The sequence below is a fragment of the Capra hircus genome, unplaced genomic scaffold (assembly GCF_001704415.2).
Source record: "Capra hircus breed San Clemente unplaced genomic scaffold, ASM170441v1, whole genome shotgun sequence".
Lineage (NCBI taxonomy): Eukaryota > Metazoa > Chordata > Mammalia > Artiodactyla > Bovidae > Capra > Capra hircus.
Genome location: NW_017194461.1, coordinates 1 through 9,333, shown reverse-complemented (window position 1 = coordinate 9,333; position 9,333 = coordinate 1). Strand labels below are relative to the sequence as shown.

Sequence of the window (9,333 nt, the reverse complement as noted above, 5' to 3'; positions counted from 1 at the left end):
GTCAAAACATAGTAAAAATTAGTCAGTGTTGGTAGATAAAATGAGGGTGGTTACTTCTGGAGGAGGAGGATGGAGAGGACCTCTAAGAGGGTCCTTCAGAGCTGGGTGTGGTTCCCATGGGTTGCGCATTACTTATATAACCACCCTCAAGCTATACATTTAACATCTGTGCAATTTACTGCATATTGTATTTCAAAAAAAAGATGACTGGCTTACTTGCAAAAACCAAAAGCCTTAAGATATGGACAAAGAGGCCTTCTGGCTTTTCTATCTTCTTTGGCTTCCAGAACCCCCGCAGTAAACTCGTACAGCTCTGAAGGGATCTTGGCATCTGCTCGCTCCAAGTAGCGCAGGACACCCAACTGCGTGGCAGGCATTTCTCTCCGATAGCAGCAAGACAGATTTGGTCTTTTTATCTCCCTGTTCTGCAGAACCCTTAAAATTGGGGCCAAATAAAGGAAGTGAATCATCCATACCAGTCTAAATGATAAAACTTAACAGACTCTAAGTTTGTCATTACGTGGAAAATGCTAGTGAAATATTAAATAATGCGTATTAGTCAAACCTGTTCAGTTAAGCTCTGAAAATGATCAGACATGCAATGCAGGCGTCCACCGAAAACTTTTGGTGAGGAAGGAAAGCTGAAGTGAATAACACATGTGGCATCGGTGATGGCCAAGAGTGGGATGCAGTCGTCTGTTAGGGCTGGAGAAAAAGAAGTGACAGTCTCAAAGGAGCTGGAATTTCACCACACGCACTTCACAGAGAAAATTCCAGGAACCATACTTCAAAACATTTATTTCATTTTATTGCTGAGATACAAGGAAACTTCTTTCCCATTTCTTTTCCCAAACTTCAAAGCTCAGTCATTAAATTTCAGAAAAAATAGTCTCCTTTTTAACTTGAAAAATGCCTCTATTACAAATCTAAGCTACCCATGTGATGTTTTCACTTATTTAATACAAATTGACTTTTGTATTTCCAACACCAAATTTAGCGATCATTGATGACAAGTTTCATCACAGGCATACATATATATGACAGTGATCCTTAAACTCGACTCCAGGGAACACATCTAGACCAAGGGTTGCTGACCACTGCCCTGGAGATACCTGAATTTCACCTCAACATCAATTAACTGAAGTTAATTTTCACTTTGAAATTAACATTACTAATACATTCTCATTAAATCTGAGAATAATAAATTTGGAAAAGAGGTAAATAAATCAATCAAAGAATAATTCCTATTAGTTCAGCCTTCTCTAAATAGAAGTAGAAATTGAAATACTTACCTAATACAATGTGAGAACCAGAACTTAACTTCTTTTTCCACTGTTGTGAAACACTTTTTAAATTAAAAATCATTTCTTTATGCATTTTCAAGCAAAAATATGGAATTGCTTTCTACCACCTGAAGATGAAACCAAAGGGGCCAGTTCACACTCAGGAATATAAACTTAAGAGATAATTTTTCATCAATAATTATCAATTACATCAATATATGCCATTTAAAATTATTTGTGACGGGGTTACCTCACTGATCCACTAATTCTAAGAATGAGATGGTTGTAAATTTAAATAAATATGCTTTCAAAATTCTATCATTTGTACCTAAAAACTTGCTTCAGTGAAACAAATATTATTTTGCTGAAACTATTTTTCTTCCTTTTAAAATAATGTGTGCATACGTGTGTGTGTGTGTGTACTTATGTGCATGTATACTCACCTCTGCAGGGGTATGTCTATGAACACATGAAGGTTATGGCACTACTGTCAGGAGGGTTTGTCCGCTCCACCCCCGAGTGCGTTTTTGTTGAAATGTGGATGCACTGCTTCTCTTTTCTGTGCGGCCTCGTTTCCACATTTGAGATTTCATATGCAACTAGATTAAATCTTTGGCCAATTTATTTGGCTTCTCTGGCTAAAAAATGATGATACATCTTAGTGTCAGCATCTCTACTTTCTTAAACAGAGGGGACAGAGGAGGCTGCCACCTGGGCATGAACCGGCTCCTTCCCACGTTCAGCCAGGCCCCCTTGGCTCTGACGCCTCAGTGTCAGGCCCTGCTGTCCTTTCTTACTGCCACCAGCGTTGCTTTCTGGCAGAGCCTGTGCTGATGCTGAATTTATAAACCTTTATTTTCTTGTCAAAAATTTAACTATTCCAGTAATTCCCTGAGGACTGCGGATTCAGCCACAGTGTAAACAAGCCATAAGCACATTCTATGCGTGGCAGGGCTCACCTTACACACGGTTTCTGTCTCAGCTGCAGAACAGGTGAAGATCAAGGTCTTCTGTGCCTGACTTGGGATGAAATCAAGAGTCTGGAGTAAAGTAGAAGTTTTTTCACATTCCAAGCAAAGATGTACTACCTAGTAAAGAAACGCAAAAACAGTGGGACTTTTAAAAATGTTCAAGGTGCTCCAGTTTTCCTTTTTATAGGAAAGTCATAACTTTAATAGAGAAGGTATAAAAAGCAATAAAAATTCAAATACATAATTCCAGATTTGTATGTGAAATCAATGCAGTAATCTTTAACTATTAAGCCACGAATAAAGGTTACTGGCCTGTGCTCACCAGCCCCCACCATGCGCGCACCCACAGCGCAGTACCTGCTGGACGCAGCCATAGAGGGCAGCCTCTTCCATGGCCGTGATCACAATGTAGGGGTCGTTCATGAACTCTTTGATTAAATGCTCTATATGTCTGTTCCAATGAACTCCAACTGCAACAATCTGATGTGGGGCAGATTCCCTTTCTTCAACTTCCATGTTTTTTTAAAGTTATCTAATATAGCAAACATCTAAAAAATTAGTATAATTAATTTCATTTTTATTTCAAAAGAAACTAAGAATTAGTTTGACAGAACATAAACAGTAAAGAGTGTATATTTTCTGTTCTCAGAATGGGGAAAGTCTTTAAACATTAAAGCAAAAGAAAAAAGACTAAAAAGGAAAAATGTTAAATATAGACAAAATTAAAACACCAGCTCTTTGCAGTCCCACAGACTGCAGCATGCCAGGCTTCCTTGTCTTTCACTATCTCCCAGAGTCTAGTCAAACTCATGTCCATTGAGTAGGTGATACCAACCAACCATCTCATCCTCTGTCTCCACCTTCTCCTCTTGCCCTCAACCTTTCCCAGAATCAGGGGTTAACAGAGGTAACAAAGGATTAATTGCTTTATATAAAAACTTCTACTGTACAAACTAAGTAGAAAAAGATAATCCCACTGAAAGAAAACAATCAAAGGAAATGAAACAGCAGCTCATAAAAGATTGGGTTCAAATGGCCAGTATGAATCAATGCTCAATTTATCAAACTGTCAAGGACACAGAGATTCAGTAAATCAGACTCCATGTGTAACAATCAGCCTGGAAAAGGAAGCTGGACGAGGGCCTCCTACTGCTAGGGGTCCAGCGTGTGTGGCCTCTGGTACACTGCCTGGTGGAGTGCAAATTCATCTACACTTTCAGAAGGGCCAGTGTACAAGGCAGTGGTCCAGATATTAACTTTGCAAATAACAACTGAGACTTTAGAGGAGTTCAGGAACCCTGCCCAGACTCACACAGTCAGGAAGTAACAAAGCCTGGACTTGACGCTGGGGCCATCACTGCCCCCACAGGAATGCTCCAGGCTGTCACTGCTTTCAACAAATGCCTTCTAAGAATTCACAGCCTCTGATCCATTAATCCCCTTCCTAGGAATTTATCCTAAGGAAAATGTGTGCAAAAAAGATGTGTTTCTTCAGCCACACACACAAGTGATCCTAAATATCCAAATATAGAGCAATTATAAACAAATTATGTTGTGCCCACAGGATTCAGTACTAGGCGGACAAGAAACAATCATGCTAGGGAATAGCAGCAGCAGCACAGAGCTGTTCACTGGAATGCGAGGTACAAACTAACACACAAAAGTAGGTAACATTAAAAGAGTCATGCTCAAAACTTCTCCAAGCCAGGCTTCAGCAGTATGTGAACCATGAACTTCCAGATGTTCAAGCTGGTTTTAGAAAAGGCAGAGGAACCAGAGATCAAATTGCCAACATTCGCTGGATCATCGAAAAAGCAAGAAAGTTCCAGATGTTTTTCTGCTTTTTGACTATGCCAAAGCCTTTGACTGTGTGGATCACAAGAAACTGTGGAAAATTCTTCAAGAGATGCGAATACCAGACTACCTGACCTGCCTCTTGAGAAATCTGTATGCAGGTCAGGAAGGAACAGTTAGAACTGGACATGGAACAACAGACTGGTTCCAAATAGGAAAAGGAGTACGTCAAGGCTGTATATTGTCACCTGCTTATTCAACTTCTATGCAGAGTACATCATGAGAAATATTGGGCTGGAAGAAGCACAAGCTGGAATCAAGATTGCTGGGAAGAAATAGCAATAACCTCAGATATGCAGATGACACCACCCTTATGGCAGAAAGTGAGGAGGAACTGAAAAGCCTCTTGATGAAAGTGAAAGAGGAGAGCGAAAAAGTTGGCTTAAAGCTCAACACTCAGAAAATGAAGATCATGGCATCTGGTCCCATCACTTCATGGCAAATAGATGTGAAACACTGGAAAACAGTGTCAGACTTTATTATTTGGGGGCTCCAAAATCACTGCAGATGGTGATCACAGCCATGAAATTAAAAGATGCTTACTCCTTGGAAGGAAATTTATGACCAAGCTAGATAGCATATTCAAAAGCAGAGACATTACTTTGCCAACAAAGGTCCATCTAGTCAAGGCTATGGTTTTTCCTGTGGTCATGTATGGATGTGAGAGTTGGACTGTGAAGAAAGCTGAGCACCGAAGAACTGATGCTTTTGAACTGTGGTGCTGGAGAAGACTCTTGAGAGTCCCTTGGACTGCAAGGAGATCCAACCAGTCCATCCTAAAGGAGATCAGTCCTAGCTGTTCGCTGGAAGGACTGATGCTGAAGCTGAAACTCCAACACTTTGGCCACCTGATGCAAAGAGTTGACTCATTGGAAAAGACCCTGATGCTGGGAGGGATTGGGGGCAGGAGGAGAAGGGGACGAGAAGATGAGATGGCTGGATGGCATCACCGACTCGATGGACATGAGTTTGAGTGAACTCCGGGAGTTGGTGATGGACAGGGAGGCCTGGCATGCTGTGATTCATGGGGTCACAGAGAGTCGGACATGACTGAGCGACTGAACTGAATTGGACATTAATTATATGTATCAACAGACACCAAAATTACAAAAAGGAAAGAAATACTCTAAATTAGGAACAACTGATTACCTCTGAGTGTTAAGATTACACATGTGGGGGTTTTTTTCAAGTGTTCTTCTCTATTTCCCAAATTTTCTAAAACAAAATTATTGATTTTATAACCAGAAAAATATTAAGTATTTTAGAAAAATTTCCCTAGGAAAGAATGTTTGCTCTTCAAAGTACTTTAACATTGGGTAGAAAATTCAGATAAATGTCTCTCATCTTAATTACAGCATAAAAGGAAAATTTTTTCAGATTAAGCAGCTTTTTCCCAACTAAACACATTTCCTGATTTCTAAAAGACTTTCAATTTTCTCTCTCTCTATATATATATACATATGCTGCTGCTAAGTTGCTTCAGTCGTGTCCAACTCTGTGCAACACCACAGATGGCAGCCCACCAGGCTCCCCCGTCCCTGGGATTCTCCAGGCAAGAACACTGGAGTGGGTTGCCATTTCCTTCTTCAATGCATGAAAGTGAAAAGTGAAAGTGAAGTCGCTCAGTCGTGTCTGACTCTTCAGGACCCCATGGACTGCAGCCTACCAGGCTCCTCTGTCCATGGGATTTTCCAGGCAAGAGTACTGGAGTGGGGTGCCATCGCCTTCTCCGATATATATATACACATATATATAAATATTTCTAAGTAGTAATGACATCTGAATGAACGTGACACACTTACTTGCTCGTTAGCTTCAGAGAGTAACACTTCCACTTCATCCAAAAGTAGGTGACAGAGTCTAAGAAACAACAAGCTTTGATACTGGAGAAGTCTCAGGAGACTATGTGGTGTTGTAACAACCACATTGCCTACATTTTAAAAGAAAACAGAGTTAACACTTTAGAGTTTGCACACGTGTTCTAACATCTCCTTTGCTAAGACTTCATACACTTTCTAGAAATGCCTTTTAATAAAATAAAAACCTGTTTTTCTTACTCAGGTGGTACACAAGAGGCCTGCCTGGGCCAGCCCCTGTATTTTCTGATTAAATACCTGGGTTTCCACCAGGTTTTGAGCTCCTGAAAGGCAGGGTAGGGTTTTAGTCAACACTAAATAAACAGCAGGTGTTTCCTACATAGTTGATAAATCAATGCAAAGACAGAGCTTTCTCAGTGAAACAGATGCAAGCCAAGAGTACACCCTGACTACCTACAGACACACAGCTGGTAAGCGAGGCCGGCCAGCACACAAGCCCCGGGTGGCTCCCAGGCCTAGGGAAAACCAGATAGCCTGGACAGGCTGCTTACACCCCCTCGGAAGCTTCATATTTTTGGCTTCATCTTTGCGGAGTCCGATTGTTAACAACACAGGATGAAGAGGTCTGCAGGATGCAATATAGTCTCCCAATAATTCAAAAATAAATTGGGCCTTTTTCCAACCAGGGCACACGATGACTGCCAGAGGCTGCAAAGACAAACAAATTCAATACAATTTTGGACAAAGGTTAAAAAATCACAGAAAGTGTACATAAAAGCATGCAGGACACCTCTCTGTATGCAGTAAGTAGTACAGTAAGTACTAAGTTTTTGCCATCATCACTGTCATGCAGGTCAGAAAAGCCAAAACATAATCTCCTTAGAATGGATTCAGACACACTGACTCAGCTTCTGATAGGGTCTAAACTAAAAATCACTTGTGCACAAGTAAAAATCATTTCATCTGCAAAGTTCCCTTACTGGCAGGCGAGGTCCTATCTCATTTCACAGAGGAGCAGCCTAGGGCAGAGAGGTGGAAGCAGTTTGCCCAAGGCTGCGCAGCTTAACATATAGCAGCAACAGGATCTCAAGTCCAGGCAGTCTGGCTCCAGACCGCACAAGGATGCACTAACAGCCTCCTGAAAAGGGCTGTGAAAAAGGTTACCATCTCTTCCTTAGGAGAGCAAGATTCCTGCTGCACCACCTGAATCCTGCTCTCTTCTGTGCCTCAGGGATCTCTCTCGAAGGGGCACCGTCTGCCAGCACCTTCCTGAACACATGGCCTCAATTAACTGAAGACAAGAACAAGTCTGCTCTTTCTTTTATGCAGATCCAGGCAAGCACCAGCTTCCAGGTCTCACACCTAAATGCAGGCTGACCCTGGAGACACGGACGAAACAGGACAGCCACAAGCGGCAGGCCTGGACATTCTTTCCTGGCCCAGCCAGGCCAATCTCAACACAAGCTGCCTCTCATCAGTGGGGTCAGCTGCTGAGTGATATAAATGCACCCACTTAATATTATTAAGTCAATATATCATAACACAGACAATGCAGATTTCCAAAGAAAACTCATCAAACCACAAGGCATAATGAGATAAACCATTATCTTTTCTAAGATGAAATCTGTACTGCTATTTTTCACCTTATAATGAGTGATGGAACCACCCGTAGTGCATCTCTGGGGAGAAGAACCGAGACAGATCACACTCATCAGTTCCCTGACAGCCAGACCCCAACAAAGCGGATGGTACAGTGCATCACATCCACCTTCTCCCCTTTCCATCTGGCTTCTCAGCTATTTTCCGATTCTTATGCCTGGGAAAAATAGAGTAGGATTACAAAAACTGTGATAGGGATAAGATGACAGAAAATCTAAATTCATGGGACTTCCCCAGTGGTCCAGTGGTTAAGAATCTGCCTGTCAATGCAGGGGATGTGGGTTTGATCCCTGGGCAGGGAATTGAGATGCCACATGCTGAGGAGTAGCCAAGCCCACACACTGACCTAGTGAGCCCTGGTGCTCTGAAGTCCACACACCACAATTCAGAGTCCACACGCGCTGCAACTAGAGTCTGTGCGCCACGACGGAAGAGCCCACGTGCCCCAACTAAGACCTCATGCAGCCAAGTAAGTAAAACTTTTTAAAAAGATAATCTAAATTCAACTCCCACGTCTTGTCACACTTGTCAGCAGGTAAGGACTTTTCATGAGCTTAATTTTCTCATCTATAAAATAGTGAAAATAACACACAGCCTGACCATCTCAAGGGGCTGCTGTGACAATTAGATTCAGTCAGTGAAATAATTCTATAAACTGCACATTCACCACGAAAAGCCAGGACTCTCCTGACTCAGACAGCTGCCAACAACTAGGGATTCTCGGTAACAATCAGTGTCTGTGTTGAGCAGAGTTTCTCACAGGACAGTCTCTGTTCTCAATTTTAATGTAACCTAAACTTAACCAAAAGTCAGGCGTCAAGTTTTAAAATAAACTTTTAATCCATTTTGTTGGAAAACAAAACTGTCTTCAACTTACTCCCGTTTCTACTTGGCAATGACTTGTAGCAGCCCCCTGTTTGCAGAATCGTAAGCATTGGTGGAAGGTACAACAAAGGGTCATTTCCACAGTGAGAAATGACCACCACGTCGCAGCCACGGGCTATGGGAGGCCAAGAGTAAGATTCAGTGTGGCTGGGGCCTGGAAACTTATTTCTTTGAAGAGCCTACAAAACATCAATGACAACCAAGACAACAATAAAGTACAGAAAGCTAACAGACCCCTCTCACTGCTTACCTTACCCCAACAAGTACTCACTGCTCAATCTGGTATTTTCCAACATGTAACTTAGTAAGCCCCCCAGACATTTTCAGCAGTGAACTCCTGCTGCTCCTTTTGCTTTTCTGGGCTTCAGACTGAAAGGATCCAATAGGCAGCGTGTTGAAGAGCAGGTACTTAATGCTTACCAGAGCAAGGACGTGGTTTCTCTTCCTCCTTCTGATAAACTGCTGGTGCATCAGCTCCACTTGCAGGGCTTTTTTTGTAATTCCCAAAAAAACATGCCTTTTGTTTGCTTATTTTTGTATATAACTGTCGATGAAACCCCCCAAATGTTCCAGAGAACTCTCCAGCTGCATGGATGCACTCCTCCACAAAGGCTGAACTCGCCAGCCAGCCCGTCAGTTCTCTGAAGACCTCATCCCCCAGCCCTGAGCCCCAGCTGTACCGGGGCTGGGATCTTCCTGCAGCGTCACCTCTTCTCTGTAACTTTTTTAGGTGAATTTCTTGGTTTGGTGGAGAACAAATTTTGGCAGCTTCTCAACAAAGGGTACAGAAGAAGGAAATTTCAGACTCTGCACATGTGAAAAATGCCTCATTTCATCCTCACTCTTCATAGTGGTTTGGCTAGA

At 42.2% G+C, this 9,333-nt stretch overlaps 1 pseudogene; it reads right to left on the bottom strand.

Annotated features, from left to right (window-relative positions):
* Positions 1–167: 167 nt before the first annotated feature.
* LOC108634947 lies at positions 168–6,633 on the bottom strand (annotated as a pseudogene).
* Between the last annotated feature and the right edge of the window lie 2,700 nt (positions 6,634–9,333).